Source organism: Pinus tabuliformis, chromosome 7, assembly GCF_031772625.1.
Source record: "Pinus tabuliformis cultivar Carrire ecotype Pingquan chromosome 7, CPIR1, whole genome shotgun sequence".
Classification (NCBI taxonomy): Eukaryota; Viridiplantae; Streptophyta; class Pinopsida; order Pinales; family Pinaceae; genus Pinus; species Pinus tabuliformis.
In genome coordinates, this window is record NC_142293.1 from 1,163,956,296 (window position 1) to 1,163,972,487 (window position 16,192).

Genomic DNA, 16,192 nt, shown 5'->3' on the forward strand with positions numbered 1-16,192 from the left:
TGTGAAATTTAAAAAATAGGTAGTTGAAGCTATGCCAGAAAATTTATAGAAAGCAATGCACAAACCCAAAGAAGCAGGAACTCCAAAGGAAGCGACTCTAACTCTTGAGTTTGTCACTGGTCAGTGGAAGAAGTGGGATTCCGAGAATGAGAAAAGGATCCATACTAAAGATGAGGGTTGTATTAAGAAATTAATGACTTTAGTCGGTCTCCTCTGTTCACATGAAGTCCACCACAAAGAATTTGATGGGCTTCATTTATTTAAGCAAATATTTACTTGATCTATCCAACCTTGTACCAGTGGCATATCACATGAATGAGTTATACTGGATATATTTCAGTCTCCCAAACAAATTTATACAGTCTCCTGAACAATATTATAGATAGCAATAACTATCTCTGCACTTATCAATATTATGATAAGCCACTCCAAGAAGTCAAACTTTATGTTTTGCAGTATTTCCAGGAAATAGCGAACATTATGCTCTACAAACTTGAGTTTAAAGTCCAAACTACCAAACCACTGGGTTAGCTCATATTCATCTCGAAGATACTCCCAAATTTGTGCATAGTTTGCATTTTTCTAGGCAATATCTGACCTTTCAAAAAGACCAAGATTGGAATTTTCCTTTCCTACAAGTTGAAAGAGTTTCTCTTGCTTCATGGTAAATGTGCCAGTTTTTTCCATTCTTCGATTTAAATTGTAAACTCTGCCACCATACCATCAACCTGTCGAACAAAATGGTCAAGAGCAATACTTTGTCCAAGCACACTTCCAATGATACAAATTCCATCAATATCAAATCTCTTCAGAACTATATAGTCTGGACCACCTTGCATCCATGTCTCCAAAGATGGCTTCTCCACTACAACATAATCATCCTTTCTTTCCTCAGAAAGTAAACCTGAAGCATATTTTTTAGCAATTTATAAATATCCTTCTTCTTCATGATCAACAATGTTGAACAATACAATAGATCCATATTGGAAGACTACCATATAATGGCAATTGCTCCAAGACTCCCTTCTCTCTTTAGTGTCGTTCATAGGTACATGTGATGTATGGTGTTGTAAAGTGTTGTTGTACTTGAGTATGACATAGTTTTCATTTCGTGTAGTAGGGGGCATAATGTCGAAAAAATGCTCCACCTACAAGCTCTTCAAATCCACACTAGTGGAAAAGAAGAAGGCCTTGACGAGAATATATTTAGTGTGTTCTTCATGCTGGAGTCCAGTTACAGACTCGCAGATCACTTCAATGACTAATTTATTCTCTCCCTTGGAATCCAGTGGACCTCGTTTGTGGCTGGGAAATAATACGAGAACTTGACATGGCTGACCCACAAATTTTCATGCCAAGCACTGTAATTTCCCTGGCGCAAGAAATAACATCTATGGAGTTATTTTTTGGGGGCACGAATCGAACATATGTTATTGATAATGATGAATAATTTAAAGCACTTAAGCCCTTTGTTATCATGACATGTGACCAAATGCATGAGGGAGAAGGCATCAAGTGCTGGCCTCAGTCTGATACTTGCAGAGTAAGCAATCATGCCTCTAGGTTCACAATGCTAGCCTTCTCTGTTGCATATGCCCTTCAACACAAGAGGAACATGAACACAAGGACTTTGTTAGGAATGTGTTTCACAAGATACATGCCTGTGCCTGTAAGTAATTATGGGACACTGGGAGTCCGAGTGAGAGCCCCTCCCAAAGAATAGCTCTCAAATCTGGCAACCATGCGAAGCCGAAAGTGGCCTCAACCATCGACCCTTCAGATTTTTTTATCTGTGAGGCGCCGCATACTGCCAGCCTATATATATATATATATATATATATATATATATATATATATATATATATATATATATATATATATATATATATATATATATATATATATATAGATATGTATATGAAACTCGTGATTTTTTCATATGTCAATCATTCATTATGACATTTTTTAAAAGCTTTTATCAATGATGAAATTGTATTTCACTGGTAAAAATGCAAAAAACGTGCAAACTGGCGTAAATTTTTAAAACTTGTGTGTGATGGCATGGTTGCGCCCTTCCTTCTCCTTCTTCCCCATGGACAAACCTTTAAACCTATGTGTGATGGCATGGTCATGCCTTTCCTTCTCCTTCCTGCCCACACACAAACCTTTCAACCCGCGTGCGATGGCATGGCTGCACCATTCCTTCTCCTTCTTCCCCATGGACAAACCTTTCAAATGGAGGGAAATAAAAAATTTGATCCTTCCCATGCACAAACCTTTCAAATGGAGGGAAATAAACAATTATGATATTTGAAAGAAACAAATAAATAAAACCTTGAATGAAACTTAAATGAAATGCTCCTATGAAATGCTCTTGTGTTTTTCAAGGGGAATTAAATTCCAATTGAAGCTTAAATGAAATGTTCTCGTGTTTTTCAAGGGGAATTAAATTCCATTAAATAAAAGGTTGAGTCTTTTCCTTTATTTTCTTTTTTTTAATGGGAGGTATTTTTTATTATATATACTTATTAATTTATGAAAAAATTTAGGTTTTTGTGTCACCGAATATTATTTGAAGGGATTTTTGGTTGATTTATCGAAAATGAATTCTAGTGATATTAAAAGAACTTTTGTGTGGTTAAAAAGTGTAGAAAAATAGTAATGTCATTGTAATGATCAATCATCATTTCCAATTAAATGTTTGGTTTAATAAGGATAATTAATTTATAAAGATTTTTCATGATGTTTAATAAAGGGAGTCAACATGGGAGAGGTAATGCTTTGGCTCTCACATGTTTTAGAAATTTGATATCTCTTTGTCCATAAACATTAGGGGTGGAAAAATAACATAGCTTCTAGAGCTAAGTTTTTTCCAACTTAGTTATATCTTGAACCAAAAATTGGTGTTCACCTCATGGATATGATAGAAATTTGATAGCTTGTAGGGTAGTTTTGTCATGAAATAAGAAGGGTAGACATCAAAATAATCTCTCTGTGGTCAAAAGGTATAGTGAAGTAGTAATGTCATAGGATTAATGATCATTTCCAATGAAATGTTTGTTTTAGTAAGGATAACTAGTCTATGGAGATTTTCCATGATGTTCAGTAGAGGGATTCAACATGGGAAAGGTGATAGTTTGGCTGCCAAATTCTTTAGAAATTGATCTCTTTTTCCATAAACATTAGAGATGGAAAGAAATCCTAGGCTCTAGAGCCAAGTTTTTTCCAAATTAGCTATATCTTGAACCAAAAATTGTTGTTGAACTCATGGATATGATAGAAATTTTGTGGCTTGTAGGGTAGTCTCATCATGAAATAATTTTTTCACTTATTATTTAGTCATATTTTTTAATCCTAGACTAAAATAGTCATTTAAGTTAGTTTCTTTTAGTTTAGTCACTTATTAGCTAGTCATATATTTTATTGCTAGACTAAATTAGTCATTTAAGTTAGTCATTTTTAGTTTTGTCACTTAAAATTGCTCAAATTTAGTAGTAATTCACTTGAAAAAATTGTGGTGGCTAACCTTTTTATTCACCTAGTCGTTAATTTCATCGTTTCCTACTAGTGTATATTTAAGTGCAAGGTCTCAATATTTTAGGTAGTATTGGTTCAGCATGTAAATTTCCCTAACTTTTCCACTCATCCTTATTAAATATATAGTCTCTTATATTCCTAGCTCAACTAGAAACACAATTACATAAGATTAGTCTACTTCAATTGTCCCGATAGGGGGGAAGGATAATAAATATACCGAGATTTTGATGATCAGAGTTAAGCACATTCCCTGATGTTGCTCCATTGCCACCGAGCCTATTTAGTACCATGATGGAGTCACCTAAAGGAATCACAAGCATCGCTTAATTGCCACCAAGCTTATTCAATACCCTAGCGAAGTTTCTTTCTTCACCTCTCTGTGCAAGAAGTCATTCTCTTCTTCCCCCTTAATTTAATTTTCTTAAAGATATGATTGAAGAATTTATTAAACATTTGTAACATGGGTGGAAGAGAGATCCCAACATACTGAGAGTAGGCGAGGTTGGTCCTTGTTTAAGGGATTTGAAAGATAACTAAACTTAACATGCTCACTTTAAAAATTTTCTATTTTCCCTTCTCTACTTGGTTGGGTCGACATGTCAAAACTCCATTCAATAAAATGGTGAGTTATAATTGATGATATTAGTAAAGATATGAGTCTCATGTTTGGAAAAGGGATTTATATCCAAAACAGATCATATCTTTCGTCCACACATCATCAAATTTAAATATATGTAAACTCAAATAGAGAAGAGGTAACAGATAATCCAACCATTGTTTTTCATCACAATTCACTTTTCAAGTTTTTCCACATTTTATTTTGCACCAAAATAACCATCAACTTTCATGCAAAGTATTATTAAAGAAAATACACAATAAAATATGTGTCAAAACAAGGAAAGAATATCAAAGAAAAAATCAAATATAAAACTAAATTTCCAAGAAACGTGCTTAACATAAAGTAAGAAAACAACACAAATGTAGAGACTACATGGAGAGAAAATGCGGGATGAGTGTGCAAGGGAAATTAGCATGCAACTAGACCTACTCCTAACCTAAATGGATATAAGGTCAAGGCTGAGTGTAATTGGATTTCCAATGTAACCAGCGTAGTACCTGACCTGTGAACACAAAGTTAGAAGTGATTAAAACTAATATAAAATCATGTCCAATGAAAAATATAAAAACTCTAATAGATTTCATAGAGTATAGAAGGTTTTTTCCATCGCAAGAAAGATGTGCCCTATCAACTGACCTATACCTACTCACCAACTGTTATCAGGAAATCTAGTGTCTATTCAGAGCTGCTAGTCCCACTAAGACGCGTAGCTATCTTAGAAACAAATAGATTAAAGTCACTTGTTTTTCCTTTACGAGAGAGAGATGGGAATGAAGCAGAGAGGACCAACCTCAGTCTTCCGATTGGCTCCTTGCTTGTTTCCTTTCCCCTTTGACAGAATCTCGCCACTGCTTCCTTACTTGTCCAACTTCAAAGAGCACCTGTAGATTCATAGCAGCATAATACCATTAAAGCATAGATATCTTTCACTGTAAACAATATAGGACAGATATATATTGACCATATAAATGCATATAACAACACACCATTCAAAGGTACACAAGAATATGGAGGAAAACTCGAATAGCTTTATTAGTGAAAAGTCATAGAAGAGAGGATTACAACCACTTGGTCTGACCCAGCACCATCCTCCCAGATTGAAAGCCCTCTTCACCTCACACAAAGCAAGATCACCCAACAATGTCTTTAAAGAGAAACCAGTAGCACCTCTTTGCAAATTACCAAATTCCAACCTTTGGATCTCTTGGATGAGGGATCCATTTATAGATATTTGCAGGGGGGTGAGTCAGCTTCTAGGATTTTGATTAGTGTCATCTCTCTTATAGTTACTGGTTCCACATGGAGATTTTAGATCTCTTACTCATCCCTGGGCGAACTCAAAGAGGTAAATGTCAAATGAGCAGTTTCTAGAAGATTCTCTGGGTTTCCACCTAGCAAACTGCTTGTGCCATCTGTCTGCTCTCGCTCATCGAACCCTATGAAAGGTCTTTCCAGTGTGCATCGCACTTTTTGCATGTGGCAGGTGAGATGCATCGCACCTTTAGCACTGAGCAATATGTATGCTCCTCCTTTGACCAGTTCTGAGTATATTTTCATGGGAAACTTCTGGGAGGTGATGTAATCAGTTGACCTTGCTCCTTTAGGGTATGAAACAACACTTTTAGGGACTTAGAAGCCCTTGGTTTATGGAAATATGTGATTGGGGTTGCAGTGCCCAAATATGTCTATAACAGTTGCCCCTAAAGCATGAAGTCATAAATCCTTTGATGTCGGGTGAAATGCTTTATAGTGAGGATCCGAGGTTTCTCGCACTGGAAGGTGACCTGTAATAAGATACAATACAATACATTATCTTCATAATATTTTCATGATCTGGTTGAGGCGGGCATTCCCATGCTCAGCTTGATAAATTCATTTTCATGTACATAGGATAGACAATCGTCTGTGTGTAGACTGATGATTCTGGTAGAGCCATCATCCCTTAGTTTGGATCATTACCTATGCAGCAATGATGTACATTTGATGTATTTATTTTCCTAAATATATTGCAGCCCGGATGGATGAAACTAGATCCGGGGTCTTCAAAACTCGTCAATCTTCACCCAAAGTATAAATCGATCCATGTGAATAGGTATCCTAATCTTGAACATGGATAGACATCGCCTGATTACCAGCCAATGATGAAATCTGTTAACAGACGCGAGAGGAATCACCGATAATGATGATGACCCTCAAGGTACTACAATACAATTCATGTGGTGTGAATACATGAGTTGATGTCGAACACCACGCAAAATATTTTGGTTGAAGGCCATTAGTGTAGACCTGTCGCCGGAAGTGATAAACTTGCCATTGAGGCATGCAAGCTTCAAAGTACTGGAAGGGTTGTCCCTAGGTAGGCTTCCTGGATAATGACCTGATGTCGACAAGAAGTGACCCGTCGTAGGAGGGTATTAATGGATCCCACATCTACGACACAGAACGGAGAAAATTATTTTGTAGAGGTGAAAACGATCTGATGATACAACGTTCAGGGTGGCGGTCATGAAAGAATGAAGCGTGAAGGTATTGTAGCGGATGAGACACAAGCTGGGTAGGTGAATTCTCCGAGCGACTTTTGTTGAACATATTGGTGACATTGAAATGGACTGGTAGCATTAACCCCAAAAGTGGATGGTACGGTGGACCAATGGTGATATGACCGGTGAATGGAGTAACCCAACCTGACTCAATCATGGTGATGGAGTGAAAGTGTCATGTTCAAGAGCGACCTGCTACTAATAAAGTTTCTTCAAGTTTTCTTCCCAATTTTCCCCAGTGATTCCTAGCCAGTACCTCTTTATTTTTTTCAAGCTTAAGGAGGATAACATATGCTTGTTCTATAATTTGCCCTTCGGTAAAACCTGTCGCTATGTTTTAACGAGCGTAGGGACAGTGATACTCGGTCTTGTCTGAATGGACAAGTTTGTCGCTATTGTTTTAATGAGTTTAATGACAAGGATAACTCGGTCCTTTTCAATTTTAGAGAGTCTAAAAAGAGACGGAAAGAAGACTACAATATTCCTTTTTCGTAACATAATCCCTTAAGTACGAAAATGTATAAAACAATGCGAAAGGGATGACTTTTCGATAGTTTTAACGAGCCAAACAAGACAAACGCTCGATCTTTTTGTGTAATAATCCATCAGGTCCAAAAATATTAAAATCTAGAGGAGGGATAGCACTTCCAATCACTTTAACAAGATGGAGAGGCCAATCGCTCGACAATATTTTCATATTTTACGAGTCAGATGAAAAGAGCTTAAAGGAGACTCATTTTTTGACGAACGAGTGATGTTTTTAGATAGCAGCTAGTTCCAGGTAAGGTTTGGAACTTTCCAATCATGGAAGTGTAAAAAGGCAGCAAATAGGATCATTCGTTGTAGCTGTTCCTCAAAAGCAGTAAACAATCAAATGGAGGTGAATGAACGGCAACAATGGAGTGGAGGTGATGGTTAGAACATGACCAAGGCTCAAAAGCTGATGATAATGCATTCACAATGGTTATTTACAGAGGTGGGTTCATTTTTTAATGAGCTTAAACTCTGGTGGAACATATGCTCATTGCTAGGTTTAATTTTTAACAAGCTTGAACTTCATGTAAAATTGCTCGTGCCAGTCGTATAATAAGGATGTCTCATCGATAGGTTCATTTTTTAGGGAGCTTGCACCATTTGAAATTATGCTCCAACTCCTTTCATTATGTAAGCTAGGAATGACCAATCCTACGAGTTTAAAGGGTTAAGAACCTACAAACTAAGAAAATAAATGGTTGCTTTTCACTTTCACACAAAATGTTTGCATGCCCCCAGGTATACCGAAGTAGAGTTTCCCCAGGTTACCCCTCAATTTGCACACAAAACACTTGTTTTATCGAGAGAGGCCTACCTTTCCAGGTTACCCTTCAATTTGCAGACAAAACATTTATTTTATCGGGAAAGGCCTAACTTTCCAGGTTACCCTTCGATTTGCAGACAAAACATTTGTTCTATCAGGAAAGGCCTACCTTCTGACAGAGGTATCTTATTCCATTCTAATCCCATTTTCCTAAATGGACAGGTATGTCAGACCAGTCATATATCCTCTGTGGAAACCTACCCTATACCCGAGGTTTTCCTGCCGAAGCAGGCCAAGGTGCATGCCCCCTGGGTTTCAGCCTTGAACATCGAATCACTCATGCTCATCAGGTGGACGGACTGGAGATTGACGAGACATTCCTTATGCGAAAAGACCTGTTAGGGATGGAATTTTACTATTAGCTACGTGTGAACTGGGGAATGAAAGTTGGTCTATGAGCTGGACCACTCTGCCTTCATTCGGAAAACACATTACTCGAAAGAGTGAGGAGACGATGGCTCCCATGCTATAAGTGTAGTCGCGTCCTAGGAGTAGATTGTAACCTAAAGGTCCTTGGACTACCATTACATTTAGATAATTGGTTTTCCTTCTCAACGTTATAGGAAAATTTGGAAGGATCCCTAATGGCCGACTGGTTCCTTTATCAAAGCCTGTCAGATAGCGCATCTCAGGCAAAAGCTATGGCGAACCAAGCACTTTCCAAGCAGTTGAGGAAAGGATACTCATAGAAGCCCCTTCATCTATGACGGTACCAACCATGACCATTTTGTAATTTTGCACTATGATTTGAAATGGTACATTAGATGGTAAACGGGGTTTGCCTAGTAGATTCCAATTGAAGGAAATGACTAGGTTGCTTGGAGGTGGGACCGAATAAACGACCGGATACAACTATGATGAATTTCCTTCCTGTGGTAAATGAATGGGAAGACTGCCCCCATGTTCACTGGATTATGTGTTTATGAAAAAAATTTGAATGGTGTCATTCTCATTCTCTTCGGTGACTGTATCATCTGAAGGTAAATCTTTTGAAGTCAAGATGGGGTCGACTGCCGTCTCGACCTATTGACTTTGATCCGATGTGGACTCAGAGGGTCTATCTTCCATGATAGGTGCTTCAACTGACTCCAAAGGTGGGTCAATAGGATTTTCAACTAGCAATGGATTCAACAGCAGTTTATTGTACCCAGGAGGGAGTCGCTGTGGTGTTACAAGACGATTATCCAACACTCTTTTAGCATCGTCCAGGAAGGGACAACGGTGGAGGGCATGGTTTCCTTCACACAGTCTGCAGGGAAATTTAGATTTTCCTTTTTGTCTGGTGACTTCGCTTTCACTAGTTGATGGTGTACTTTCAACATGATCGTCAGAGGTTGACGACACCAAATTGTGCAAGCGGGGAGACTAGTCCCTTAGGATCCGTGGGATGCAAGGAAATCTCAGTGATAGTGGTCTCCTTTGCAGATGACACATGGAGATTTAGGTTTGGACGATGCAGTGTGTGGATTTTCGCTAGACGATGCATGGTTGCCCCTTTTTTCCATTGGCTCCTTCTTCTTCTTCTCCTTCCCCTTCTTCTTCTTCCCAGTTAATTGGATTTTAGTTTTATTGTCTTTACCAAGCGAAGAGGAAGAAGGAGAGGGAGAGACAAACAAAGTAGAAGGTTGGGGGGGAACTTTGGTATCATCTAGTTGTTGATTCGATTGTTCAGGAATCACAGTGCTTTGAATGACAGAGGTCGAGAAAGGCCATACAGGCAAGCCAATTTTCAGTCCTGGAAGGGACAATGTGGCCATATGAGGTGCACCAACATTTCCCCAAGAGGAGAAAGGACTAGGACTTCCCCCAAGGGGAAATCCTTAGTTGGTGGACTCCATTTTCTCAACCTAAGACCAATAAGGGAAAAGTGATGTTATTCTAATTAAAATAAATTTTAGACGCTTTGACACAACTTGCTTTTTCAATTTTTAAGAGTCGAGAAAAAGCTAAAGATGACTCTAGTCGCCTTCGACTTTTAATGAGCCTGAAGTGACAAGTGCTCAGATGGACCTTTTCCTTTAAGGAGTCTGAAAAGGAACGAAAGAGACTACTCTAAAAATCTAGACAGAGGGATTACCAAACCAATCACAAAATTGTAGAATACTTTTTACGGTACGACAGTCAATCTTCTGAAATGCTATGTTCAGTGCATTGCAATTGATAGGGCGGTAGACACGGCTTCCTAAGGATAAAGGATATATCCTATTGTGGTCTCCCAATATATACTCAACGGTATGTGGGAGCACAAGTCCGTACTGGGACTTATCGTCTCAAAGAGGAGGAATCACCCAACCTACGATGAAAGCGCCAGTTACCAGGCTTTACGATGCCGGAATACGTATCTAGCCTAGACTTCTAGATGTTGTGCGTTAGGTTCCAAATGATTTTTATGTTCATTAAATTTATTTTACAGTTGATCTTTCTTAAGAAATTTTCCTTTTAGGTTCACCGTGTGATGTAGATATACAATTCCTAAAATGCAACCTAAGATGCTAAATAGTCGTTTAATCTTCTTTTTGCAATGAAAATCCTAGCTACTAAGGAAAGAGAAATGAAATCCTTTCAACATAGAGCAGAGAGCACACACTAGATGCACTGTCCTAAATCAAAATAAACAAGCAGTCTAAATTCAAATGCACACGCATGTATTTGTTTTCCACTTTCTTAATGTGTGAATGAAAAAAAGAAAGCTAAATACAAATCTGAATTATCTCTTCTTTCAAAGTGACAGTACTAACAATTTTCTTTTCAAAAAACGAAAAAGAGACAAGACGACACTTCATGATTTTGAATTGAAAACTGCTTTCGACACTTGAAATACTTATAAATTCAGATAAAATACAAGAGTAACAGTGTAATCGACTATCAAAAAGAGAAGTATTCTTTTCCTTGACTGAAAACGACACTTGCGACACTTCCAGATCAAGAGATGACAGTTCGATCAAGCTGCTATTTTGTAAAAGAGAACTATAAATGGTGCACAATACATAAAAACATTCACAATTCTTTGTACAATAGAGGTTGGGTAATGCAAAGAAGGAGGTTTCAATAGTGGTCTACTGATCACAGACAGCAAAACTCCTTAATAAAACTGAAGAAAATGAAGAAAAAACCAAAATCTGGAGGCAGATCTAGTCTTGTCTGATCATCGCACCTGTAACACAGGGAAACAGGGATGCATCCCACCTACTGCACACAGGAGGTGCGACCCATCCAGATTGCCAAGGAGACAGGATGCGATGGTCAAGGAACGAGACTTTAACTTGGTTTTTGGTCACAGTTTGCAGTTTAGTTCAGGGATTTAGGCTGAGCAAATGATAGTTAGTAACTATAAAGTATAGGGCTGATCTAATGAGGTTACTCAAGCTACCTCTAGGGCACTTAGGATGTTTGCAAGTCAATTGTTCATTTCATAAACAAACCGAAGATTGACTGAAGCAGCGTTGATCTACTTTGCACTTGCATAGCAAATGCAGTTCGAAGGCTAGCTGGCTTGACTTTAGGCTCCGTCTATGGTTTATGAATCAAACAAATAGAGACAAACAATCAAACTAATCGCTCCCCAGTGGAGTCGCCATTTTGTTATCGGGAAATCTAGTGTCTATTTAGAGCTGCTATTCCCACTAAGATGGGTAGCTATCTTAGAAACAAATAGATTAAAGTCACTTGTTTTTCCTTTATGAGAGAGAGATGGGAAAAGAAGCAGAGAGTACCAACCTCAGTATTCCTCTTGGCTCCTTGCCTGTTTCCTTTCCCCTTTGACAGAATCTCGCCACTACTTCCTTACTTGTCCAACTTCAAAGAGCACCTGTAGATTCACAGCAGCATAATACCATCAAAGCATAGAGATCTTTCATTGTAAACAATATAGGATCAGATATATATTCACCAAATAAATGCATATAACAACACAACATTCAGAGATACGCATGAATATGGGGGAAAACTCAAATAGCTTTATTAGTGAAAAGTCATAGAAGAGAGGATTACAACCACTTGGTGTGACCCAGTGCCATCCTCCCAACTTGAAAGCCCTCTTCACCTCACACAAACCAAGATCACCCAACAATGTCTTCAAAGAGAAACCAGCAACACCTCTTTTCAAATTACCAATTTCCAACCTTTGGATCTCTTGGACGAGGGATCCATTTATAGATATTTGCAGTGGGGTGAGTCAACTTTAGGGATTTTTATTAGTGTCATCTCTATGATAGTTCCTGGTTCCACATGGAGATTTTAGATCTCTTACTCATCCTTGGGTGAACTCAGAGAGGTAAGTGTCAAATGAGTAGTTTCTAGAAGATTCTCTGGGTTTCCACCTAGCAAACTTCTTGTGCCATTTGTCTACTGTCGCTCATCGCACACTATGAAATGGCTTTCCAGTATGCATCGCACTTTTTGCATGTGGCAGGTGAGATGCATCACACCTTTAGCACTGGGCAGTCTGTATGGTCCTGCTTTGACCAGTTCCGAGTAGATTTTCATGGAAAACTTCTGGGAGGTGATGTAATTAGCTGACCTTGCTCCTTTAGGGTATGAAACAACACTTTTAGGGACTCAGAAGCCCTTGGTTTATGGAAATATTTGATTGGGGTTGCAGTTCCCAAATATGTCTATAACACCAACTTACCTTTTTTATTGGAACCACAATCAAGCAAACCTTCAAAATTTCTTGTAAATGTACTTGTATTTTTGGTTTACTCCTTAGAAAACATCAGAAAATATCAAATCCTATTTATAGCACAAGGGCTTTCTAAGTAAGATGCTTGCAAACAATCATAAATTGAATCATAAAATTAAAAACAATCCTCTTGAAAACCTTGAAATCCTTGAAAAAAAAGAGTTAATGGCATGGTATTATGATGAGAGTCTTGTAATGGAAAATGACATTGATCATCTCCAGAAGGCCTGCCAATATATTAAGGGCCTAACATAACCATCAACAAAGGTTGAAGTGCATCAACTTCATTAAAAGTATCCAAATAGTGAGATGATAAACCATAAATATCTATCGATACAAAATAACTATGAATTGATATATTGGTGATGGTTAATTGAAAGACAGTTGTCGAAACCATATTTATGATCAGATGTGCCAATCAATACATACAATTCTAGGCTAGTGGAAAACGTAGATATATTGGTTTGAAAAAATTTTCAAATGATTTGAACAATAGAATATTCTTCCTTGTATGTTGAATGTGACAATCCATTTCCTTGTAACTAGTTACAATCATCGGAAAAATAAAAAACGAATGCCAGTATAGAAAACACATGAAACTAGTTAAGATACAATAGGTAAGCATAAATAGAGGAATTTGACTCTTCAGATAACTTAAGAATTCATTGACATTGAAGAATATATCTAATGCCATGAAGAAAATGATTACCATTATAATATTCAACTCAAACGCTAGGAGTTTATTACTTTCTAATGTATCTAATAGGTAGGAATCCTTCATCCAATGATAATCTTTAAAATGATCATTTCATGGCTTTGTGCTTCCATCAGAGATATACATTCCAAACCTGAGTTCGATATAAGATACTTTAATGAAGATGAAACATATGAAACAAAATATTCAATCTGATCAGAACCCAAATTTTGAAAGTTAAAAGAGCTATGTCCAAAATACCGAAGACGTTTCATGAAGGAAATTGCATTTAGTGAAACCATGCAAAGGAAAGAATTTTGTGAGAAGATCCAAACATGAATTTGTTTAGGGACCTAAAGAGAGTTTCAAGAACTTGACATAACCATAAATGGAAGTTGAAGTGCCTCGATGTCTTGACAAGTCCTGGAACTTTCAAGAATCGTAGAATTGCATTTTGAATATTAAATCAAATCATCCATGGTGTGATGAAAACTACTACCAGTAATTTTAATAAGACCACTACTATTCGAATGGAATCCATCTTTATCATTAGTTTAATTAAATTTTGCATCTTCAGAAAATAGATTACATAAGTCAAAGATTCTTCTAATTGAACATCTAAGGATGGATAGATATGATGAATGTTATCAGTAACCTAAACAGAATAATTTTATTCATGAAAAATTGGAAATGATAAGGAATGGAATGGATGCTCAATGAGTGGCATTTTTTCCTTTTCATCATGGATAACCTCACAACCCTATGTTAATTCCACACGCTTCCCATTAGGCGATGAACTTGAAGAACATGGAGTATCTTCCTCACAAGTTAGGCACAAGGGATAGTGAGTTGAGGAAGAAGTTTCCATAAGAAAATCTTCTTTAACTGAATTATATCTAAATGTAAATCTTTCAAATCAAAATCTTCTTGAGGAAATAAAATATCAGTTGATGCACTTGGGCATACATCATCACATTAATCAATGGAAACATGATCATTAGAATGATGGTTGCCTAAAAATTTAGATGTATTAAGAAAATTAAATTCGTTTGATTGACTACCAAGATCAATAAATTCAGCATTATCTACTAATGAGGGGATATTATATTGACATAGAGGACTTTGAAAAAGACAAGAATGATCGAAATAACCTTCACCTTTCTACTCCTCTACCTGTAAAATGTGACTACCTTGCAGCTAATAACTGTTTAGATTAACAAACAAAGAATCAAAGGAGTTTGCAAGAGGTTGATCAAGTAGATCAAGGGGCAAGGGGTCATGTAAATGGGATGATGAAGGAGGAAAAACATCCAAACCAGATTCAATACTGAATTTATGAGTGTTAATATCATCTTGTGGAATGGAAGGATTAGTCTTCACTTTTCATTCAAATTCCCTTGAATTAGATCTCGAACAAAGAGATTGAAAACCTGATTTATATATTTCCCAATGCTAACATCTAAAGGAGGAGGATAAGGAATAAAAGGAGTGGTATATTCTTCCTCTGATACTAGAAATGTGTCAAGATTAATGAAAGTTGAGGGAGAATTATTAGCCTAGGATTCATATTCATATTTCTTCAACGATATTTGAACTAAGTGCCGAAACTTTTCTTTAAAAAAATCCAAATTTGTATCTTCTTCAGGAAGCTAACAATTCGAATTTGTATGTTCTAACATGAAATTTTTAACAGGGTGTTAGAAGGCATATATAAATGATCCAAGTGGATTTTGGTGGCCACCTACCTATCCCATTTGGACCCCCACAACTATCTCTTTACGTTTTTTCAGTTTCCTTAATTGTAGCACAATTTACTATTTTTAGCAGTTTTTCAAGTCTTGAACTTCTGGAGCCGTTTTTAGGCCCTAAATGACATTTTTTGGAAATCTAGGAGCAACACGAGTCCAAAGACTGATGTTGCTCTTCTAAAAGTTGCAGTGCTTGGATAGATCTTTCTAATGAGCTATTGTATGCATCAAAGTAAGATCGGGTGCCAAAGTTACGACCCCAGGAAGTTGATGTACCAACTTACCCAAAACGAGGCCCACAATTTGGCATTTCATCTTCTAGGGTTAGGTTTTGGGATGTTAAGGGTTTTCCATTGTTTCTCAACAATAAATAGGCCTTTGAGCCTCATTGTAACATAGTTCAAAGTCATGTAGCTGCCACATCTCTTCTCAGAGATAAGCTACCATCGCCCTAGTTGGTTTATTTCCATTACTGTTTGTAAGTGTATTTCAATATTTTACGTTAATGAAATGAAGTATTATTTCCACTACATCTCTGTGTTTATAGCTATCTCTTTAATCTGTTGCATTCGTATTTAAATTCGGATTAGTGGTATCAAAGCTATCTGCTTTTTATTTGTTTTTCTTTGCATGTCCCTAATGAGGTCGGGATATACGGAGTTAGGGCTTGAACTGGTTCAACCTTTGCAAGACTAGCCTCACAAATCATGACAACCTCAAATGGTGGATGATAAGAAAGACAAGGGGGCAGGAGATCCTATCAAAATCTTGCTCGAAGAATCCCTCGAGCGACAAAGGAATGTGATGATGGACAACTTTGTGCAGATCCTTCAGGGGTTACCCAGAGGCAACGCATCGGCTTCCAGCAGCTACTCTGGAAACGCCACGCCCTTTAAAGTACAAGTTAATTTTGAAACCCCCATATTTGAGGGTCAGATAGATGCAGATGCCATAGATAAATGGTTAAATATGTTAGAGGGCTATTTTTCTATTCATGAATTTTCGAGTTGGGAAAA

The 16,192-nt window shown here is 37.3% G+C and overlaps 1 pseudogene; it reads right to left on the minus strand.

The window, feature by feature from the left end:
• Positions 1-354: 354 nt before the first annotated feature.
• The window catches only part of LOC149251615 (protein RETARDED ROOT GROWTH-LIKE pseudogene), a 44,490-nt pseudogene continuing 28,652 nt past the window's right edge, over positions 355-16,192 (minus strand).